The following is a 22,396-nucleotide window of genomic DNA, read 5'->3' on the forward strand; positions in this document are numbered from 1 at the left end:
CACATATATTTGCTTTGTGGAATAGCCAAGAATCCCAGAACAATGGGCTGAGTTGCTCTTATGGAGGAAAAGGCTAGCTATTAAAAGCAAGGCCCTACTCATTCCCCACTTTACACTGTCTCACCTATTCACTATCTCACTCATCTGTTCATATTGCTTAAATAAAAGTCATATAACTTCAGTACATACCAATACCAGGTACAACAGGCTAGGCTATGCTGCTGTAACATATAACCCTAACTTCCAGCAGCTTATAACAGCCAAGGTGTTTTTCTTGCTTCTGCTATGTATCCATTGCAAGTTGGTAGTGGCCTTTGCTTCATGTCATCCTCACTCAAGAACAGATGATGGAGACACCACCACCTGGAATTCCACAGGTCAGTGAGGCAGATGGAGAGAGAGGTGGAGAATCCTGCACATTAAATTTCATTTCACTTACATTTCACTGGCCAAAGAAAATTAAATGGCAACTAACTTCAAAGGTTATGGGGGGTGTAATTCTTTCTTGTGTCTAGAAGGAGAAGGAAATAGTGTATCAGTGAAAAATAACAATGTCTGCTACAAAAATTGACGTGGATCCTGGAGTTAAGATGGCGGAGGAATAGGGGTCCCTCTTTCAGCTGGTCCCCTGAGTCAAGCTGGATAGGTATCAGACCATCCTGAACACCCAGGTAATCAGCCTGAGACACAGGAAGATACATCTGGATCTCTACAAATGAACATCTCCAGCACTGAGTATTGAGGTACGAGGTGGGGAGGCCTGAATCCGCGCACAGATATCGGAAGATAAACGGAAGGGGGAGGGAGACACCACGTTCGGGCGCTGGGAAGTGGTAGCCACCTACACTGGGGAGCGGGCTGACTCGCAGACCGGCACCCGTGAGAGACCAGACTGAGACCGCGAGCTGGGAACGCGCGCGACCAGCCTGAAAACCAGAGCTCTGGAGTGCATGCGAACCACACTGAAATGGAGCTCCGGAATGCGCGGGGGCGGCATGCAGCTGGCGGTGATAGAAACACAAAGGACAGAGACGTGCCGGCCCTGGAAGTGAGGGCTGGGACGCCGGCTGTGGGGCTCACATCCCGGGACACTGTAGGGCTTAGCAGCACCAACAGACACAGAGTTAAAGTGGCCAGAAGAGCCCAGTGGAGAGCGGACTGTGATCCCTCTGTTCTGAGCCAGAGGCTGGGATTCAGCTACTGCTGCTCTGACTCTCAGAAGAGGCACAGCAAACCACCAGGGAAAGCCGCCAGAGAATAAAAGCCTGGAAATATCGGCTCACAGTGTGCCCATCCCCATCCCCCTCACAGGGGACAGGGAGACTCTACCCAAACAGAGTTGCCTGAGTATCGGCGGGGCAGGCCCCTCCCCCAGAAGGCAGGCTGAAAAATCAAGAAGCCCACATCCCTAGGGTCCCTATAAAACAAGTGCACACTGCATGGGTCCTGGTCAATAATTTGGTCTCTGGACAACCATGCAACCTCTCCTCATCAGAATGACAAGAAGGAGAAATCCCGCCCATCAAAGAAAAGACAATGAGTCTGTGGCCTCTGCCACAGAACTAATGGATATGGATATAACCAAATTATCAGAAATGGAGTTCAGAGTAACAATGGCCAAGATCATGTGTAGACTTGAAAAAAATATTAACAAAAATATTAACGAGAATATAGAATCTCTAAGGGCAGAAATGACAGCGAATCTGGCAGAAATTAAAAATACTATGAATCAAATGCAGTCAAAACTAGATGGTCTGATGGCCAGGGTGAATGAGGCAGAAGAACGAATCGGCAAATTGGAGGGTGGGTTAGTAGAAGAGTAAGCTAAAACAGAAACTTGGCTCAAAAAAAATCCAATCTCAAGAATGTAGGTTACGGGAGATTACTGACTCAATGAAACGTTCCAATGTCAGAATCATCAGCATCCCTGAGGGGGTGGAGAAAAACAGAGGTCTAGAAGAGATAGTTGAACAAAATGTAGCTGAGAACTTCCCTAATCTAGCAAAGGAAACAAGCATTCGTGTCCAAGAGGCAGAGAGGACCTCTCCCAAGCTCAACCACAACAAATATATACCACGTCACGTCATAGTGCAATTCACAAATATTAGATCCAAGGATATAGTATTGAAAGTGGCCAGGGAAAAGAAATTTCTCACATACCAAGGCAAAGGTATCAGAATTACATCAGACCTGTCTACACAGACCTGGAATGAGAGAAAGGGTTGGAGGGGCATTTTTAAAGCTCTTTCAGAGAAAAACATGCAACCAAGGATCCTTTATCCAGCAAGGCTGTCATTCAGAATTGATGGAGAGATAAGACCTTCCAGAATCGCCAGTCATTGACCAATTTCATAACCATGAAACCAGCCCTACAGGAGATATTAAGGGGGGTTCTATAAAAGTAAAAAGGCCCCGAGAGTGATACAGAACAGAAAGTCACAATCTGTAGAAACAAAGACTTTACAGGCAACATGGCATCATTAAAATCATATCTCTCAATAATCAGTCTCAATGTAAATGGCCTAAATGCTCCCATAAAACACCACAGAGTGCAGATTGGATAAAAAGACATGACCCATCCATTTGCTGTCTACAAGAGACTCATTCTGAACCTAAAGGTACATCCAGACTGAAAGTAAAGGGATGGAATACCATCTTTCATGCCAATGGACGTCAAAAGAAAGCTGGGGTAGCAATTCTCATATCAGACAGATTGGATTTTAAACTAAAGACTATAGTTAGAGATACAGAAGGGCACTATATTATTCTTAAAGGATGTATCCAACAAGTGGATATGACAATTACAAATATCTATGCCCCCAACGGGGGAGCAGCAAGATACACAAGCCAACTCTTAACCAGAATAAAGAGACATATAGATAAAAATACGTTAATAGTAGGGGACCTCAACACTCCACTCTCAGCAACATACAGATCACCTAAGCAGAAAATCAACAAAGAAACAAGAGCTTTGAATGCCATACTAGACGAATTGGACCTCACAGATATATATAGAACACTACACCCCAGAACCAAAGAATACTCATTCTATTCTAATGCCCATGGAACATTCTCAAGAATAGACCATGCTCTGGGTCACAAAACAGGTCTGAACCAATACCAAAAGACTGAAATTATTCTCTGCATATTCTCAGACCACAATGCTTTGAAATTGGAACACAATCACAAGGAAAAATTTGGAAGACCCTCAAACACTTGGAGACTAAGAATCATCCCACTCAAGAATGATTTGATAAACCAGGAAATCAAAAATCAATTTAAACAATTTATGGAGATCAACGAGAATGAAAACACAATGTTCCAAAAACCTATGGGACACCGCAAAGGCAATCCTAAGGGGAAAATACATAGCCATCCAATCCTCAGTCAAAAAAATAGAAAAATCTAAAATGCAGGTTTTATATTCTCATCTCAAGAAGCTGGAACAGCAACAGAAGAACAGGCCCAATCCATGCATGAGAAAGCAGTTGATCAAGATTAGAGCAGAGATCAATGAATTAGAAACCAGGAGCACAGTAGAGCAGATCAACAGAACTAAAAGCTGGTTCTATGAAAGAATAAATAAAATAGATAAGCCACTGGCAAGACTTAACCAAAAGAATAGAGAAAGGACCCAAATTAATAAAATTATGAATGAAAAGGGAGAGGTCACAACCAACACCAATGAAATAGGAACAGCTTTTATCAACAGCTTTATGCCAATAAATTAAGCAACCTGGAAGAGATGGAGGCCTTCCTGGAAACCTATAAACTACCAAGACTGAAACAGGAAGAAATTGATTTTTCAAACTGACCAATTAATTATGGAGAGATGAGTCAGTGATAAACAACCTTCCAAAAAACAAAACTCCAGGCCTGGACGGTTTTCCTGGGGAATTCTACCAAACATTCAAAGAAGAAATAATACCTATTCTCCTGAAGCTGTTTCAAAAAACAGAAAAAAGAAGGAAAGCGACCAAACTCATTCTATGAGGCCAATATTACCTTGATCCCCAAACCAGGCAAAGACCCCATCAAAAAGGAGAATTACAGACCGATTTTCCTAATGAACGTGGACGCCAAAATCCTCAACAAGATCCTGGTTAATAGAATCCAACAGTACATTAAAAGGATTTTCCATCATGACCAAGTGGGATTCATCCCTGGGATGCAAGGGTGGTTCAACATTCACAAATCGATCAGAGTCTTACATTTTATCCAGAAAGAAAAATTCAAAAATCATACGATTCTCTCAATAGATGCAGAAAAAGCATTTGACAAAATACAGCATCCTTTCCTGATTAAAACCCTTCAGAGTGTAGGGATAGAGGGTATATTCCTCAATCTCATAAAAACCATCTATGAAAAGCCTATGAAAATATCATTCTCAAAGGGGAAAAGCTGGAAGCCTTTCCCTTAAGATCAGGAACACGACAAGGATGCCCACTCTCACCACTATTATTCAACATGGTACTAGAAGTCCTTGCAACAGAAATCAGACAGCAAAAAGGGATAAAAGTTATCCAAATCGGCAAAGAAGAAGTCAAAATGTCTCTCTTCGCAGATGACATGAGACTCTATATGGAAAACCCAAAAGAATCCACCCCCAAATTACCAGAACTCATACAACAATTCAGTAATGTGGCAGGATACAAAATCAATGCTCAGAAATCAGTTGCATTTCTATACATGCATAATGAGACTGAAGAAAGAGACATTAGGGAATCCATCCCATTTACAATAGCACCAAAAACCATGTTACCTTGGAATTAACTTAAACAGAGACGCAAAGGATCTATACTCTAGAAACTTGATGTCTTGAAAGACATTGAGGAAGACACAAAAAGATTTCCATGCTCATGGATCGGAAGAATTAACATAGTTAAAATGTCCATGCTACCCAGAGCAATCTACACTTTCAATGCTATCCCGATCAAAATACCAATGACATTTTTCAAAGAACTGGAACAAATAGTCCTTCAATTTGTATGGAACCAAATAAGGCCCCGAATCGCCAAGGAAGTGTTGAAAAGGAAAAACAAAGCTGGGGGCATCACAATCGAGCTGTACTACAAAGCCGTGATCACAAAGACAGCATGGTACTGGCACAAAAACAGACACATAAACCAATGGAACAGAATAGAGAACCTGGAAACGGACCCTCGGCTCTTTGGGCAACTAATCTTTGATAAAGCAGGAAAAAACATCCAGTGGAAAAAAGATAGTCACTTCAATAAATGGTGCTGGGAAAATTGGACAGCTACATGCAAAAGAATGAAACTTGACCACTCTCTCACACCATACACAAAGATAAGCTCCAAATGGATGAAAGACCTCGATGTGAGACAGGAATCCATCAAAATCCTAGAGGAGAGCATGGGCAGCAACCTCTACGACATCGGCCACAGCAAACTTTTTCATGACACATCTCCAAAGGCAAGAGAAATGAAAGATAAAATGAACTTGTGGTGCTTCATCAAGATAAAAAGCTTCTGCACAGCCAAGGAAACAGTCAAAAAAACTAAGAGGCAGCCCACGGAATGGGAGAATGTATTTGCAAATGATGCTACAGATAAAAGACTGGTATCCACGATCTACAAAGAACTTCTCAAACTCAATATGCAAGAAACAAATAAATCATAAAATGGGCAGAAGATATGAACAGACACTTTTCCAACGAAGACATACAAATGGCTAACAGACACATGAAAAAATGTTCAAAATCATTAGCCATCAAGGAAATTCAAATCAAAACCACACTAAGATACCACCTCATGCCAGTTAGAATGGCAAAAATGGACAAGGCAAGAAACAACAATTGTTGGAGAGCATGTGGAGAAAGGGGATCCCTCCTACATTGTTGGTGGGAATGCATGTTGGTACAGCCACTCTGGAAAACAGTGTGGAGGTCCTTTAAAAAGTTAAAAATTGAGCTACCCTATGATCCAGCCATTGCACTACTGGGTATTTACCCCAAAGATACAGATGTAGTGAAGAGAAGGGCCATATGCACCTCAATGTTCATAGCAGTGTTGTCCACAATAGCTAAATCATGGAAGGAGCCGAGATGCCCTTCAACAGATGACTGGATTAAGAAGATGTGGTCCATATATACAATGGAATATTATTCAGCTATCAAAAAGAATGATTTCTCAACATTTGCTGCAACATGGACAGCACTGGAGGAGATAATGCTAAGTGAAATAAGTCAAGCAGAGAAAGACAATTATCATATGGTTTCTCTCATCTATGGAACATAAGAACTAGGAAGATCCGTAGGAGAAGAAAGGGATGAAGAAAGGGGGGGTAATCAGAAGGGAGAATGAAGCATGACAGACTATGGACTATGAGAAACAAACTGAGGGCTTCAGATGGAGGGAGATGGGGGAATGGGATAGGCTGGTAATAGTAAGGAGGGCACGTATTGCATGGTGCACTGGGTGTTATACACAACTAATGAATCATCGAACTTTACATCAAAAACCAGGGATGTACTGTATGGTGACTAACATAATAAAAAATATTATTACAATAAAAAAAACACAAAAAATAAAACGTCATTTGCTATTAAAAAAATTGATGTGCTTCTACAAAAAAGGCTGTCTGTTAATTTGATCCAATGCACCACAAACTGGAAATGGCCTCAGAGATTGTATATTTACAAAATAAGTTTTTCTTTGGTACCGGTGCAACTCCTGAGCTGGATGACACATTTTGCAAGGGACACTCTGAAAATCACTGACTCCAGGAACTTCTTGGCAGCATCAATTCACTGACACTTCTCCACCACCACTCTTCTCATGACTAACTTGATCTGAGACGCAACAGCCATTTGAAAATATAAAATCACTGTTTTTTATCATAATTAATGTCCTTAAAGACTCCCTCTAGTTTTTTATCCCAAAATCATACCTGAGCTTTACTCTATCCTGATACATTCTCCACAAATGGGGCTCAATGATGCTCTGAGACTCAGCACAGAGTGGGAGCTCTTTTTTATATTACCTGGTGATTTAAAAATAACTTGAAGTTGTATTGCTTGTGTCTAAATCAAAAATTCCCAAGCCAGAATAGGTAAATCAAAATAACTTCCTTAAAAGGATTGATGGACTATTTCTGCACAGGGATTGTGTGCCTTCCCTTTAACTTCAGTAAGTGAGGGTTTTTGTTGGGACTAGAATTGCAGTGAATTAGGGCATGGGATTGAGCTGTGGCATGCCTTATGTCCCATACTCATAGGCTGAGGAGCATAAAGACTTATCTATGAAACCTACTATGTGCCAGAGTTGATGCCAAGTGATTCTTATACCTAGGAGGTCCAGAGGTTGAGCCAAGAAGTTCATGAATCCCTATCAAGGAATGCAAGATTGTTGGCATTTAATGTATCTGTTCTTGGAAGAAGCTTTTAGTTTTCATCAAATTCTTAAAGGGATCATGATCCATAAAATATCAAGAATCTCAGTATTAAGATAAATAAGAAAGAAAGTCTATGCTCTCCAGAAATTTATACAGACCTGGTGTTTTCTGAAGGATAAGTACAAGTTGCTTTACATAACAGATGTATTTCTAAAAGTCAGATATGAATCACATAATATTTAAACTGTGGTGGTACTTATGTAAACTAATCCTTCAGTAAAATGACCATGATCTATTTTATTAATTTTGTATAAGTTCAAATTTTGCAATAGGGAAATATATAAGGTATTTCAGATAAATTGTATTTCCTAGGTAGTATCAAATTACATGTTAAAATTCATAGGACATAAACATATGCATGCATGCACACATATACATAAGCAGACATGTGTGTGAGTGCATGCACATACACACACACACATCTTTCATATTCCCAAACTTACAGGTCATGGAGGTCAGGTCAACATGCTCTTTACATTATACTTCCCTTCTTCTATGTCCATGCCATTTCCTCGTGCCACCCTCTACCCAAAGTCCCATACTTTGGTATATTTTGACAATTTTCTTACCACTTCTATCAATGACAGCGCCCCTTGTTCAACACTATGATGTGTATAATATCATGCATAAATACAGTTTAATTTCTACATGACAGAAGATAGAAATGTATAAGCTTAATTCAATAATAAATATTCCATCCCTCTTTTCACAGGTATCTTACCCCAAATGTAATTTCTCATTTTCTTTTAGAAGTTTAAATGTAATGACCATGGAATACCAGAAAGAATACAACATTTATAGTCAAGAGACCTGGGTTTAATTCCTGGCTCCACTCTTTATCTGTTCCATGTAACCAAGTCACTTATCTTTTCTGAACCTGTTTCCTTATCTGTAGAATGAAAAAAATAGTACCTAATAGTGTAAGATTACATGAAAAGTTGCCGCTAAAGAAAATAATGTATGAATAATAATGAATGAACCTAGCATGTGGGCTGGTAAGTAGAAAATGCTCAGATACTTAATAAATGTTACTTGGATATGATCACAGCAAGTGAATTCAACCAAAAGATGGAATATTTCACATTAGATTGGTTTCCTAATATTTCCATTTGGGTCTAGAAACAGAACACCTGAAGAGCCTATTTTCAGATTTTCCTAAAACTTTTTTGAGAATACATTTGAATAGCTAGCAAGGGTACAGAACTAAAATAAGATAAAAGTCTTAATCCTTTGCATCCTATCTGCTGTGCTATTGCATTGCATAGCAATGGTCTTATATGAAAAAGATGCTTCCCATATTGTATTTGAATTCATCAGTTATCTAAAATGACATACTGAAAATATGTAAAATATACCTAAACCCTTTTTTCCCCCTCTAATGGTCAGGAAGTTGAGGACTCCTTGAAAGTTCTATCATGATTATCATATGATATTGGCATTTCACATGGTTCAACATACTACAGGAGCATACTACAAATATGTTTTTGAAATAGGCATTTTTGATTCCAGATACTATCAAATTAGTTGTGACATTGAAAATACACTATTCTCCACATTTTCTACAAAAGTCGATGAATGGAAGCCACTTCTCCCACACCTATGGATGTTGTGCTTGATCTCCACTTCCCTCCCTTACCTTACCCACAGTTACTGCATGATTCCCATCTGCCAGCATGCTGCCATTGCCTTCTGAGACTCCAGCCTCTGGTGCAACAGTCTTCCTTGCCTCTACATTTCCATTACCAACACTGGGGCATTTCCACCACCAGCTTTTTCATACCCCACTTTCAGCCAATGGAGAATTTCTGTTGAATCCATGTTGATTGGATCTAATAGACCTTTTTTTTAATTCAAAAGAAAATTAAGACTTTAAAACATTATTTTTCTTCCATTTTGAAAATCCTTTAAGATGGCAATGAGCTCTACAGCCTCATACTTAGCAATTATTTGAATTTAAGTATCAGTTTTACTGGATTTATTACTCACCATTGCTTTCCTATAACACATATTTTTCTTTCATAGATTATTTGTTGATTGATTATGATAACACAACAAAATAAAACTTGCCACTTTAACCATTTTTAGTTGTACAGTTCAATGGCAATAAGTACATTCACATTGTTATGCAACCAGCACCACCATCCATCTCCAGAATTTTTTCGTCTTCCAGAACTAAAACTGCATATTCATGGGGTTCCTGGGTGGCTCAGCCCAGTAAGAGTCCAACTCCCTTGATCTAAACTCAGGTCATAATCTCAGGGTCATGGGTTCAAGCCTGCATTGGGCTCCATGCTAGGCAAGGAGCCTACTTAAAAAAAAAAAAAAAGGAGGGGGGTAATCTTCTAGGAAGATAAAAGTCCAAATCCATTAAACAATAACTTCCCATTCCCCTTACTGGCAGCCCCAGGCAACCACAATCCTGCTTTGTTCTTACGAATATGACTAATCTAGGAACATCATGTGAGCTAGAATTACACAGTATTTACCCTTTTGTGACTGGCTTGTTTCACTTAGCATGACATCTTCACATCATGCATAATTTGCAGCATTCAATAGGATTTCCTTCCTTTTTAAGACTGAACAGTGTTCTATATATATACTGCATCTTGGTAATTCATTCACTCCATCTTTTGTTTTAATAAACACCACTTGATTACTTTTTTTCAACAAATGACACATATGGGTCATATATTTCTGAGTATGAATATTTCTTTCCATCTTCTTCTATCACTCCTTCTGGGTTATTTATTAGACAGATATTGCCTCCTATCACTGTCTTTTAACATTTGCCTTCAGACTTCTCTCCCTTTGCCAAAGTTAACTTTATATTAAGGGTGACTTCTAATTTTTTTCATGGTGTAATTCACTGTGTGTGAAGTTTTTTGTTTTCCTTTTTAATAATATATTTTTTCTCATTTCTTGACTTGATTACCTTCCCATGTTTACAAGTATTATTAATTAATTTCTTTGAGATTTTCTGTTTTATTTTGTTTGTTTTTTCTGTTTCTTACATTGTCTCTGAATTCTTCTAGCTCTCTTCCTTTATTATATATATTTTGCCTTGTGGTGTTCATGTTACATGTTTTTTTTTAAAGTCTGACAATTCTTCCTTCCTGTTCATCTTTAAGAGTGAGGCATTGACAACTTAGCAAATGTCTGGTGGAGTTCGTTGAAGGATGCTAAGATGGTGAGCAAACTTCTTCAGGGGACTTCTATAGGTTTTCAGTACCTGCACATCTTTTCCCCTGGACCAATTGGTTACTCTAGAGAGAAACTCTCTAATCTGCATGGGCATATGTGAGTCAAAAGATTGAGGCATGGTGAAGGGACCAGAGGCATGGGCCATCAGCCTGGAGGCCAGCATTCTGAAAGCTGAGGAGAAGCAGAACAGTTGATGATGAATCATTTTTACTTATTCCTCTGGTTTTCTGGATTGTGGCTCACCCTTGTCCCAAGCTGTGTCTAGGGGTCCTTAGGCCAAAGCTTGTCTGGGTCAATTTCTCATAAAATTAAACTTCTACTTTCTGTCTAGTTAGGAAAGTACAAATCCCTACTACCAAGAACAGAAAATGTATCCGGGGTTCCAACCATTCCTTCTACAGACTTTTTAAGCAATCCTAGTTTCAGCCTTACTGCTCAATCTAGCCTTCAGAGGTTTCCAGTGATTCTTCTTTCTGAGCATTTCCAGAGTTCTATGGACACAAACTGGCTCCCTTCTTGTTCACTTCTCATTCTGTGGGCTTCAGTTTCTGCCTTCTTTACTTGGCTTGGTCAGTTGCCACTGGTTGATCTGGTTCTCATCCCCAAAACTTTGTTGACATTTCCTTTCTACCATCCTTCCCTCTGCTGCTGTCTTTGTCTTTATGGGTTTTATTTTTTACTGGGTTATGGTCATTTTGAAAGGAAGCTGTGATAAATACTTGTGGTCTTTCCTCCTAACTTAACTGAAACCATTGATTAACTTTTTCCCACTTTCAGAATTTCCCTTTGGTCAGGAGATATTTGATGTTACTGTGAAGGAAAACAAATCACCTCCTTTCATGTATTTTGTCCAGCCTACCTCAAATCTTTAACTTTGTTCATTTCATTAGATTTTTAGTTCTACAGAGGCATGGGATTTTAGAATTGGAAGGGCCTTTAAATAGTCAAATTCAGCCCCTCCTTAAATAGATGGTCTCTCTACTGACCTAACTACATAAGATTACCTGCATTTAAAATCAACTTCTGACAAAAATGAATAAATAAATGTTTCTCTATAGATTTCATTCTGATCTCTCCCCTTTCACTCACAACCCACATCCAAAATCTGCACATTCCTGTTCTTTTGAACTCATAAATGTTCTTGAATGCAGTTGGTCTTACTATCCATGCCTCCACCATTCTTTTGGCTCTCCTTTACCTAGAAAACTGCTCTTCATCTTTCAAAATCCAGTTTACAAAGTCATCTCTTCTTTTTTTTTTTTTTAAAGATTTTATTTATTTATTTGACAGAGATAGAGACCGCCAGCGAGAGAGGGAACACAAGCAGGGGGAGTGGGAGAGGAAGAAGCAGGCTCATAGCGGAGGAGCCTGATGTGGGGCTCGATCCCATAACACCGGGATCACGCCCTGAGCCGAAGGCAGACGCTTAACTGCTGTATCACCCAGGCGCCCCCAAAGTCATCTCTTCTATAAGATCTTCTGACTACTACCTTCTTTGCCTTCCATGGCATTTTCCCATTGTTCTTTGTAACTTTTATCACATGTTACCATGAAATTTGTTTTCATGTCATCTCTTTTCCCCATTAAGACCAGGGTTTCTTCCCAGGCAGCGTTAACATCACTTCTATCTGTGGCTGAGGGTGACTTGATGAGGCACTTTCTGAAAACTGTGCTGTGTGTCTGAAAAAGGACATCCATGACATGACAACGACAAACAATGTAATATTTGTTAACAAGGATAAAATAGTAACAAGGAGAGATCATTCCAAGGAATGACTTTCAAGTAATCCTTGCACCTGATCATGTAACTCTAGATGAATACACCAAATTTATATCTGCATCTATACAGATTTTAATCTTATAATCTCTTCTGTACATATCAAAGGCAGCATTAGTACAAATCCTGATAACTTGGACCTTTAATTACATGAATTTTAGTAAAGTACAACTTCAGAACACAGGCTTATACAGATGAATAAAAAATAAATCTGGATTAAGAAAAAAGAGTTGTAAGTGGTGGTAGTTTTGGGTGTAATTAGATGTTAGATGCCATTACTCTGTCCTCTTAAAATCTAGATAGCTTTAGCTTGAACTCCAATTTCATGCTTTGTGGCAGGTATGTTCTCCTTAGGGTTTCTTTACATTTCCTAAGATGGGAAAGTACAAGGGTATTGCATTCCCAAAGTCAACCACAGCTTTGATTTTTGGCTCTAATACATGCAAGAAATCTTAGCTAAATTGTAAAGCCTGTCTCAGTATTTGCTTCCCTAGTAACACGAAGTTCAACAATACCTCTCCCACTGTTTTACCAATTTGCTGCTCCTTTCACTAATAAGTGGCAGAAGTTGCATGTCTAATGATTCATGAGGTTTGCCCAGCATTAAGTCAGGTCTGCTTTGGGTCCATCTGATCTCCTTAGCAGCTGAGTGGAGAGCAGAGGCATCAATCACACACTTAATCCACACCAACCAACTGCAGAGATTTGTTTCCAGTGGAAAATAAAGCTCTCCTTGGGGAACTGGATATTGACAGTCACTAAGGCCAGGTGTTGAGAAAGGAATTCAGTGTTTTATATTGGTTTTTGTTTTTATAACTCTACTAGGTCAAACACTTGAGAATGACCAACTCTCGATCCTCACACACCTATGTTGAACCAAAGGAACTGGCACTATTTTCTAAATATGAACTGCAGTTTGGGGGTACATTGTTTTGCTGATGTTGTTTTTTAATTTTAATGCAATTATTTTATTTCTTTCTTCTCTTGAAACATATGATTTTAGAACTGAAGATTGAAGTAATTTTCCAGTGTGATAAACAGTTTTCCAAGCAGCAAGATCCATCAGAGCTGTCACAAAGAAGCCAGCCTACAATCTTCTTCCTGGGTGTCCTGGTCTCTATCTTCCTTGAGCCCATCACACAAACCATGAGGCAGGACACAAAGCCAGGAGAGGATTTCACCTGCGGCACTGCTTTGTACTATTCAATAGTTTTCAGAAGGGAACTTGGAGACTGCAGAAAAAAGGCATCGAAGTCTAGAAAGGTCAACTGTCAGCCTGTCTAATTTCACCCAGACAACTAATTACAGACTCAGGGCCTGATTCAAGAATTCCAATTCCCTATGTATTATTATTCCGCTTTATTGTCTGGATACTAATTGTTCCAAAATCTTTTTCTCTTCATGACCAACCTCTCTTCTGAGTGTCAGATGCAAATTTCCATTTGTCTGCTAAAGATCTCTGTTGGGTTACACTCCAGGTCCCCCATTCCCAACATGCTCCAAACCAGATGAGATCTTCTCCAGCTACCACTTTTTCTCCCTCCTGAGTTCTCCAGACTATCAAATAACAGTATTGACTTATTCTCAAAATTTACCATCCTCTATTTTTTCTGAATATTCTTTCTCCTTCAACCCCCACTTCTAATGAATGTCTAATTTATCAATTTGATCTCATAAAATATTGTTGAAACCTCCGTATTCCTCCTCTTATGCCCTCCACCCATCCCTTACCTTGAACACAGTCCCTGTATCTTACTAGGCCTCCTACCTTCAGCTAGCTCCTCCTCTAAGCTTCCCTTTAATTCAATGGCCAGGAATGGTTTTGGCAATCATCTCAAACTGGAAAGAATCTGCTCTTTGGACTAAACCCAAATCGGTGATTCTTTTTATTGTAATGAAATGGTAATACCAGGATATCAAAGAATAGTAACCAGTCAACAGATTTACCCAAACCTTTTTATTTCTTATTAAATGCAATGCCTGATATATAATGAGATATTCCCCAAATTGCTTTCAACCTTTTGTCTAAAGGTGAAAAAATTCAAGTGCCCATATTTCCCCTGAACCCTTGCAGGCTAGCATAGATCAGATATTGAATAATATAGAGTTTGTCACCAGAACTAGTCCCTGTGGCTAAGTCTCATTGGTCTCTAGTAAGGACCAAAATCCCCTACGAGAACAGTATTTACACATTTTCTTATTCTCCCTGGGGCAAAAAAATGCAGATATGTTACATGAACAAACACAAAACAGTTTGACAATCTCACTTAGGAAAAACAGTCAAACTATAGTACTATTCCTCATTATTATAAGAAGGGAAATTACTATAACATGGGGTGATATATGATTCAGGCCCCTCTGTAGTGATCTCACTGGAATTGCCCTACAACATATTGCCTTTAACAAAGTCTAAATTCTATCACCCGAAACCTTCACAATCATTACAGCAAAATATCTTGGCTTCATCTTTCACATCTCCTATCAGCACTTACTCACTGTTTTTGCACTGGTTTACTAACTAATGGCAGAAATATACTATGTATTTTATGATTTTGTTCCTTTGTACAGGCTGTTCCCTCTGCGTAAGTGCTGTTCCCATCACAACATTTAGAAATCCTGTTCAATCTTTAAAGCCCTTTATCCTCCATAAGACTCATTCCCCACAAGAAAGAAAAAAGAAAAAGAAAAAGAAAATCCATCTTTCCTTGATGTTCTGGTAGTACTTTGTTGATACCAGTGGTTTAACACTCAGCACTTTGTGTTGAACTTGTCTGTGATAGACTCGGAGCTCCTAAGAGGCAAAGTCTGCTTCTTCATTTCTGGGTATGCAGCACTTGGCACAAAGGAGCCAGTCAGTTTATGCAACTGAACTGCAGTATTGGCCGTCCCCTGTTTGTCAGGTCTCATGGCCTGAACATTATGGATGTGAGATCTGAAAGACTGCTACAATGTATACACATTTAATATTGTCTCTGGAGTCTCACAGTGTAAAAAATAAAACAAAAGAGAATGAATTTATGTACAGGAAGCAAAATGAACAAAAAAGTAAGGTGTAAATTTATTATCAGAATCACCCTAAAACTATGACCAATATTCTTCAAAGGGACCACCATTGTCTGATACTGGACAGATACAGCCTGGAAAATGAGGGCCATCTGTTTAATCTTTAACAAATAAATGTCTTCCACCCTCAATGAATGTCTATAAGTGGAGTAAGAAAAAATGAAAAAGGTAGGGAAGAAAAGAAAGGATAAATACAGCCAGAGAAGAATAAAACTGGTTGAGAAGAACAGGATGTAAGAAAAGACCTAGAGGAGAAAAAAAGCCATTGAGAAACACAAGAAGCAACAGATGTATGGATGAGGAAAGAAAGGGGTAAGAGAAGAGAAGGAAGAAAGCTAATATATCCATCCGGTGTTTGTTCTGTATTGGTTAGGCAATGTGTTTCATTTAACTAGGTAAAGAGGAAAACAGAAAAGCCATGGTAGGTTATATTGAGTTGAGAATCCTCTGGGTTCATTCAGGCCCCAGACATACTGTTCAGGCTTCTCCCAGACAGGCATGGTCAGTGACGCCATACGTACACTCCCCTTATGAGAGCTCATAGTGCCTACCTAACAAAAGGGAACTTAAAATGCAGTAAGAAGGATTTATTAGTAATGTTGTAAATAAAATATCTTCCCTTTTGCTTGAATGATCTCAGCAGATTTGTCTCTTGGGTGTCATCAGGGAGGAGTTTCTGAACAGAGTCTCTGGAGAGCACTTTCAGAATGGGATCAGCCATACATCTTTCCCAGGTCACCATTAACTTAGACACAACCCCAATTTGGAGTGGGAAAAAGTTAAACCTTTTTTTTTTTTTAATATGGTCCTTTTGATAAGGCCCAAGAGGGAGAAATATATACATATATATTTCAAACCAAATAGCATGCTTTCTTTATCCAAGAAGTCAGCATTTTTCACGTGTCTTCCATGAGAAAGGGGCTCGCACTTCACAAGTTGTGAACCTTTGCCCTATAGCATTCATTCACACAGCGGAGCTGGTTTTGACAGCCCGCACCTGCGCCCGGCTTGCATGTGAACTGCTCAGCTAACAGCCCTCTGCTTGGCTTACTTACTCTGTGCAGATTCGACTTTCACAAATGGGCTTTTTTTTCCCTCTCTGAAATGAGTTCCCTCCACTTCAGTGTCTTAATACTTAAAATCTTAGCATATTCTTAACAGAAATGAAGGATTTTGGAGTTAGAGAATACTGGAGAGAAAAGGAAAGGAAAACAGCCAAAGATCTACAGATGAAAACAAGCACATTAAATTCACATGATTACAGAAACATCTTTCACACTCTTGACTGTGCATTGATCCTATGAAATGCCTTGGTTTCAGAAAGGGAAATAATGGTAGCTGACATTTACTGAGCATTTATTACATGCCAGGCACTGAGGTAAGTGTTTTCCCTACATGTTCTCATTTAATCCTCACAACAGACTGTGGATATTATAATAATTGCAGTTCTACGGATGCAGAAACTCAGGCTTAGGGAGGTGAAAGAACTTGCTCAAGGTTACAGGGCTAATAAATGGCAAACCAGTAATTAAACCCAGATCTCCCTAATCACTACAGTAAGCTGCCTTAGGAGTAAACACAAGTTATTTTAAAGGTATTACATTCTCCTTTCCTCTACCAGGGAGGTAATACTTCTATAAGACTTTCTAACATCCTAAGAGATGTTATAGCAAGCCCTTACCTGTATTCTTCCATGGTTTTAGAGCTTTCTCACAGGTACCTCATTTTATTCTCCCAACAAACCTATTGAGTCATTAGAAGAGAGGGTTCTGAACTTATTTGATAAATCCAGTGACTGAGTTTATTTGGTGAATGTCTCAGCAGATGCTACAACCATTGCTAGCACAACAAAGAACTTTGGCACATAGTAAGTGGTCAATAAACACTGGTGTGATTAATGAAAGATAACCTAGGAAGTGATCCTAGCCAGGGCTTCTTTGAACATCTTCCCGAAGCCAATGAAGAGTCACTGAAGGATTAAATACAGAGAAAGACATGGGGCAGGCAATGAAAGGCAGGGAGACCTGTAAGGAACCTGCTGAGGGTATCCAGGTGGGAGATGGGGGCTTCCTAAAAAAAGATACCATTGTGGGAATGGAAGGAATTAAATGAGTTTGTGAAAGAGTAAAAAGTTAGGAATGACAGGACATGGTAAACTACAAATGGGGAAGGAGAGGAAATACTCATGGAAATGTGTGTCAAAGGTTTTGGCAAAAGAGGGTGGATGGATGGCTCCTTCCCTGTATACTTTACACATTTTTGCCTATTCCCACAAACAGCAATCATCTTATGATACCTAAATGGTTTTTTTGCAAATTCATCTCCCCTATTAGACTGTAATGCCTTGAAGGTAGGGAGCATTCTAACTTATTGCCATATCCTCTAATGTTAAATATTTGTTGTAAGATAAGTAAGAATACAAGAATAAATTAGACATGACTCACCCTCAGGCCAGGTGGACATCAATCTCTTCCTTTGCAATTCATTCCCTAGGCCGCTTCCTTTCCCTGTACTTTCCTTAAGTCTAACTTAGACTTTTGCAAGAGTACAATCCCTTCAGGTTAGATTCTGCTTGAAGGGAATTGCTATCATTTGCCACACAAATGAGTACAGGCCTGGAGGCCTGAGGCATAAATAAAATCAGCCTATGTACAAATACTAACCTTAACTTGAGTTGAAATACGAGACCTGAGCTGGTGCTGTACTTACTGAAGCTCCCGAGGGTCAGCACCTTCCGATGTGTCACTGCTATGCCGTGAATGAATAAGGCAAGGTCTGGGAGAGAGCTGCAGATGGGTAATAACGATGGGGTCTCAAGAGGTTTTTCTAACCTTTCTATAAAGCATCACCTTTCATTGTCCTGAGATGAGCAAAAGCTGTGACACTCGTCTGTGTGCGTATACCTCAAGGCAGAATAAAGAAATTAGGAAATTGGATTTCTTTAATTTCCCATTTCCCTAGTTCCCTAACTTCCCTTAATCCCACCATATACATATATATTCACATACATATATATTCAGGTCTCCTTAAATAGAAAAAATGTGAAATTTTCCTTGAAGGTTTAAAGCTTGAAATTGTCATACTTGGGGTTTATATTTTGCACAGCCTTGATTTTTCACAAGGTAGCAAACTGCAGTTCAACAGAACCGAAAAATTACTTCTGTTATATAGGGACTTCAATTTCTAATAACAATGCAATGGAAAATAATCAGTTCCCCCTGCTCATTGAACATACTTACTGAGCAAGGCAAGACACCAACCAGTACTTGAAGCTACTTATTCAGGACCAGGTCCAGCCACACAGCAAGAAGAAGACCACAGAGAAGATATAAATAGCGTTAATAATCATTCTTTTCTCCCACTACTATCTCCTGCCCCTCACCTCTTCCTGTTATTCCATCTTACTGCAAACTAACATTTATTCACTTAATTCTTCTGCTTTTGATACAAACAGCCAAAATTGCTCTACAGGAATTACCTACTTTTTTTTTTTTTGGCAAAAGCCCCTTACTCAAAAGGGGAACACTCTCTACTCTAGACAGCTCTGCACGTTTACACTAACTCTAAGCAGACTGATTTGATTGCATCAGAAGATACTTTAAAAGAAAAAGAAAATGCCTGTAACATACTCAGTATCAACTAAAATATCATCACTGAGCAGGCACACAGTCACTCAATATTACATAATTTTACCAGCTGAGGGTCAGTGTAGAGACTTTGGATCAGATAGACATGCACTCAAAATCACTAGGTCTATGACCCAGGGAAAGTAACTTAACCTTCAAGAGCCTCAGTATTACTATCTGTAAAACTGCATAATAATGGTTGCCTGATGTGTATGTGATTATATATGACACAATATTTGGCTCGTATTAGATATAACATCAGTAGTAGCTAATATTAATGTTATTATTATCATTACTAAATCAGAATCTTCCATTCACATTGGAGGGCCTATTACCATCTGCCATTGGCATATTTCTGTCCCATGAGCAGACAGGTTGTTCATTGTGATATCTTCTTTTAGTTAACACTCTCTCCTAGCCACCAAGGGCACTTAAAGTTCTCCTTTCATAAACATGGAATTCACAAGAAGACTCAATGTCCCTGTCCACAGCCCCAGGGATTACATCCTTCTTAGGGAACCCTAAGATACTTCCCTTTGCACATAGCTCCATCACCCCTAAGTGGCAAAATCTCACTCACAGCAGAATAAGAGTGAGGTTTTTGTCTCTTCACTGCTGGCTGGAACCTGTCTCCTCTAAGGTCTGATTTTTCAGCTCATATATCCATGGTACAGCATGAAGCTGTCATGTGATGAATACTCAGTAAATTTTGAATTAATTCACTTTTTAAATGTTTTCCCTAAAGTGTCAGTCTCCTAAATTAGGAAATTAGGGAATAATTCAGAAAGAAAAAGTATGAGATCTGGGTAAGGAGTACAGTGTTATCTCCTACATCACTTAACCCATAGTTTCCACCTCACTCTTTATTCTTTTATATCTATGGCAATGCTGGCCATTATGATCATGTGTTAACCAACAAGGTTTTTAAGGTTGGAACAGTGGAGTTATTTATTTCCATCCAGAGGCTATACTGGCAATTTGTTGAAGCTGCCACCTGGTGGCGCTTGATTTATGGCTTCACATCCTGAAAATCCTAGCTCCCCACAAGCATGGTTAACTGAATCACAAAGGATAAAATGCATTTGCAACAAACTTTTGAATTAACCTAGGTACTTCTTTAAAAATTAAGACAATTAAAACAGCAAAAATTGGATTTCTATTATTTTATATTAATTTACAATCATTTAAGCACTTATTTAAGCTATACTCTTGATACAAGGGACTCAGGATAAAGTTGTGAGACCACTTAAATCAGAATTTTGGAATCCTTCAGTGTTAGTTCTTCTTTGGTAAATTCGGAAAATATTACTTGTCTTACCTACCTCAGAGACCACTTGTGAGGATGCAGTGAAATAATGATGTGAAAGCCTTTAGAACTTGTGAAGTGATATACAAAAGTGAGTCATTAATGTTATTCCTACAGTCCTCCCTCGAGCAAGGCAAGAGGCCTCCAGAGACCATTATCTTCTTCTTTTTTTCTTTTTTTCATTATGATATGTTAGTCACCATACAGTACATTATTAGTTTTTGATGTAGTGTTCCATGATTCATTGTTTGCGTATAACACCCAGTGCTCCATGCAATACATGCCCTCCCTAATACCCTTCACTGGGTTAGCCTATCCCCTCTCTAAAACCCTCAGATTGTTTCCCAGAGTCCATAGTCTCTCCTGGTTCATTTCCCCCTCTGTTTACCCCCCTTTCATTATTCCCTTCCTTCTCCTAACGATCTCCCTGCTATTCCTTATGTTCCACAAATGAGTGAAACCATATGATAATTGTCTTTCTCTGCTTGACTTATTTCACTTAGCATAATCTCCTCTAGTCCCATCCATGTTGATGCAAATGTTGGGTAATCATTCTTTCTGATGACTGAGTAATATTCCATTGCATATATGGACCACACCTTCTTTATCCATTCATCTTTTGAAGGGCATCTCAGCTCCTTCCACAGTTTGGCTATTGTGGACAATGTTGCTATGAACATTGGGGTGCATATGGCCCTTCTTTTCACCACAGCAGAGATCTTCCTCTTCTGATAGAAGGGTTTCCATGTTGAGTCCTATATACTAAAAGGGCACATGTGAAAAGACATGCTGCTTACATGACATGGAGCATGAAAATATTAAAGAAAGAGTGCCCGTACTCTCTGGGCTGTTGCAGCCAGGAAAGAGGAGATTGTCTAATAATATTTATCTACAGGAAGTCAAAGTATCTCAGCATTCATATTTCTTCCCAAAGTAGGGAAGAAATTTTCAATTTGAATTTTAATTAGCAAATGATTCTTTCCTCTAAAGGGAGTTTAAATCACACCATCCTTTGCCATAGCATGCTGAGAAGCATGTATGCACACCCATGGAGAGTACCCAGATTAAGAAGATGGCAATATGGAGTACTCCTGGTTCAAAAAGGAAGACAGAGCTTCTGCTTCTACCTCATTGAGTTACTAGCACCAGACTTGACCCACTATCCCACCAGAAACAACTAGAAAACTCAACAAAATATATGAAACAACAATTTTCAGGCATTAGACCACATGCAGCCTCAGACTGTGGTTGCTGAGACAAAGTAAACAAGCCCTACAAAGTCACTGTGTTTCCACCTGGAGGCACCTTGCAGGTATGGATCAAGGAGGGATAACCCAGGCAGAGTAAAACCATCTCACCAAACTGGGAAGAGATCAGAGGTAGTGAAGGCCAAGGGGGTTGGAATGTAAGGAGCAGAGTACTGAAGAGTAAGGAGATAGAAAAAGAAAGAATTCCAGAGACCTGCATATGGAGCCCTTGTAATTTCTGTGCAGTACCCAACTGCTTGTGCAAGGTGACACTTCACAAATCAGTCAAAGAACTGCTTCTATCAGGAGCTGAAGCTGAATAGTTTCAAGAGTTTACATAAGTTAGAAAGTGAGGAGAGAAAGAGAGATTGAGGGAGACAGAGAGAGAGAGAGAAATAGAGACAGAGAGACAGATGAGAACCAAGCGTTTTGACACCCTGGAGCACACTGGTGTGCAACAATAATGAGATCCAGAAAAATATCAGTGGAATCCAAACCCAAAGAGAAGAAACTTAGACCAAAAGAGAGACAATTTTCTTCATAAGAAAAGAACTCTATTATATTTAATTTATAGCATTGCAAATTATGGGGTCAGCGATTCTCAAAAAAATCTCTGGGTAGCTTTGAAAGGTCCTAAGTTATAAAATCATTGGGTTACTGCTACAAATATAGACTTTACACCAGAATTACATGCCTAGAGTAAAAACAAACAAACAAACAAAGGCCAGTTTAGCTGGTGTGCATTACTTCATCTGTATCA

Source organism: Ursus americanus, chromosome 18 (assembly GCF_024610735.1).
Source record: "Ursus americanus isolate L20-20 chromosome 18, mUrsAme1.1.p, whole genome shotgun sequence".
Classification (NCBI taxonomy): Eukaryota; Metazoa; Chordata; class Mammalia; order Carnivora; family Ursidae; genus Ursus; species Ursus americanus.